Source organism: Telopea speciosissima, chromosome 11 (assembly GCF_018873765.1).
Source record: "Telopea speciosissima isolate NSW1024214 ecotype Mountain lineage chromosome 11, Tspe_v1, whole genome shotgun sequence".
Lineage (NCBI taxonomy): Eukaryota > Viridiplantae > Streptophyta > Magnoliopsida > Proteales > Proteaceae > Telopea > Telopea speciosissima.
Window position 1 is genome coordinate 56,706,422 of NC_057926.1, and position 2,586 is coordinate 56,709,007.

The 2,586-nt window shown below is 38.7% G+C and overlaps 1 long non-coding RNA gene across 1 annotated transcript; it reads left to right on the top strand.

Moving 5' to 3' along the window:
• Nucleotides 1-1,699: 1,699 nt before the first annotated feature.
• LOC122646382 lies at nt 1,700-2,343 on the top strand. Its single transcript, XR_006330609.1, has 2 exons — nt 1,700-1,772; nt 1,916-2,343. It is a non-coding gene; the product is annotated as an uncharacterized LOC122646382 (long non-coding RNA).
• The last annotated feature ends 243 nt before the right edge of the window (nt 2,344-2,586 follow it).

The window sequence follows — 2,586 nt, forward strand, 5'->3', positions numbered from 1 at the left end:
GTATGGGGTAGGGTTGTCAAAAGTTGGCCCACACTTGTTAAACTGACTTGAACCAATCGGTTGAAGCCCGCTTGATTGATTACTAACGTGTTGGATTCAAGCACTGACCTTAATAATCGGGGGCGTCGCAGGTATTGGCTTGATGGTCTCCCGACTGCAAATACTGTGACAGACTGATAAGGACTGTTTGTTTAAAGCCCGATTAGCCTATTTAAGCCCAGTTAACTCGATTATAGTCTTGTTTAAAATCCGTATATACTCCAATTAGTAATTAGCTCGTTTAAAGCTCGATTAGGTAGTTTAAACCCATTTAGCCCAATCATAGCCCGTTCGTGGCCCATTTAAGAACCATTTACAGCCCAATTAGTCATTATCTTGATTAAAATCAGATTAGCCCATTTAAGGAGTGTGTGTAGCCCAATTAGTCATTACCCCGTTTAAAGACCAATTAACTTATTTAAGCCCATTTATCCCGGTTATAATCCGGTTATTACCTGTTTGAGGGTGGGCATTGGAGCAATGGCGGTAAGGTTGCTCCATTGTGATCAAGTGGTCACAGGTTCAAGGTTGAAACCAGCCTATATGCGAAAGCAGGGGTAAGGCTGCGTATATTATGATCCTCCCCATATGCCACAGTGGTGGGAGCTTCATTGCACTCATTTTTTAATACAAACGTCAGCAAATAGGACTCCGGTATAGTTTCTTTCATATTTAGTTTCCCAATGAGGCACAGTACTGGCTCTTCCACCCCTGCAGAAATGGAGAAGAAGAACAGAGGTCAAAATGAGTTTATGAGCAATGGTATTTATCAGCAGAGAAGGCAATCCATCAATTGGGTGCAAGCGATGAAAATACTTCTTCTAAAAATGCAATGCAGTTAAAAGGAGATGCCTTGCTTTGGGTGCATTGTTTGGAACAAAAGCTGAGGGAACTCACATGTAATCATATAACTTGTATTGGCATGAAGAAGTGTCTTTAAAACATGGAACATTTATTGGGTCGATAAAAGTTTTGTCTCAGTGCCATGACTTATGCCTCTTAACATGAATGCATGGTGTCTGACGACCTAATTTCCGAAGGTAGGTTGATGATGCTTATTTTTGTTAAAGTTAATGAGCAATAATGAATTTTTGAACAGAAGCAATAAAATATCTCAGGAATTATGAGTATTAGTTCGTTTGTACTTTATAGCATAAAATAAAAGGTCAAGCAGATTTGGTATTTTGGTATAAGTGCAGTATTCAACATTTGATGTTGCATATATATATATATATATATTTAAGGAAACTGAATGTCTCTCTGTATTTAAAACTATGTAAGATTCTCAACCAGCTGGTCCTGAGACTCCGAGAGGTTAACACCACAGACACTAACATTCTTGAGTAACTGAAACGATGGTGGGGATGGAAAAGGAAAAAAGATGAACTATTAGGAAGAAACAAAATTAAACAGTATTAATAAGTCAAGTAGAGGCCTGATGTAGTTTGTTTTTCTATTTTACCTAAGTGGCTAAGTATATAGTAAGTGTACTGCTCCCAATTTTCTACTTTGCATATGCAAGTTTCAGAAACTATTATTCTGTATATATGTCCTTAATCAATGGTGGCCAGTGCCCCATCTCCACCTAACTTTAGTTTATTGATTTCCATTCGATCTCTTTAGGCAGCAGCAAAAGCTCTGCTAGAATTTCAGAAGCCCAGGGTCAGTTCTTGAAGCTTCTTTCTCTAATGATGGCTGCCTCTCTCACAGACACAGTCTTGATGGTTTCTCAGGTAAGAATCTGTGCTACATTTTTTAACATATATGTGATTTATATACACCAAAGTTTAACTTTATTAGTTTCTTTCCTGGTCATGTAAACCATGGATTCACACATCAGGTGCTGATGCTGATCTTTTTTGGATTCTGCAGCTAGCCTCATTCAGCAGGAGTGCTGAAAGTGGAGATGGTGACAAATTCCATCCACTCCACTTCCAAAATATTAGACAGTATAGGTCTTGCTGACGTTGGATTAGATGGAAACAAACAGAAACTCAACCACTCCAGGGAGCTGGTTATACTGAATGGTAAATTGTTGTTTGAAAATGCTTCTCCAATTGAATGCAAGGAAGAGTTCATTCTAGGCCCATTAATTCTCCTTTTTTTTTTTTGAGAAATTGGAAATTTTTGTTGATACATGGTATAGAAGTTGTGACTGCAGACTGGGTACGTCTCATGGAAGCCAAGAGAGGAACCAACTGAACGAGTTCCTTTTTGACTGTATGATATAAGAGTGTTTGGGCTCGAAGTATGGCCACTACTGTAAAACCATCTTTACAATTTGGAAGAAAATGCAATTAGGAATGAGGAGGGAGGTTTACGAGGAAATTAGAAAGCGGACCAATTTAGCTGGAAAGGAACTAGATGAGATAATAGGGAGGAAATGAGTTGTTCCTTGGGGAAATATTGGATGCATTTGAGATGGGGGCTGAAATAGAGCAGGACATACTTAAGCTCCTGATCAATGAAATGGTCATTCACCTCTTGCCATGCAGAGGAAGTTCCATATATATATACCGAGTCTCATCAAGGGAGACAATTTTATTG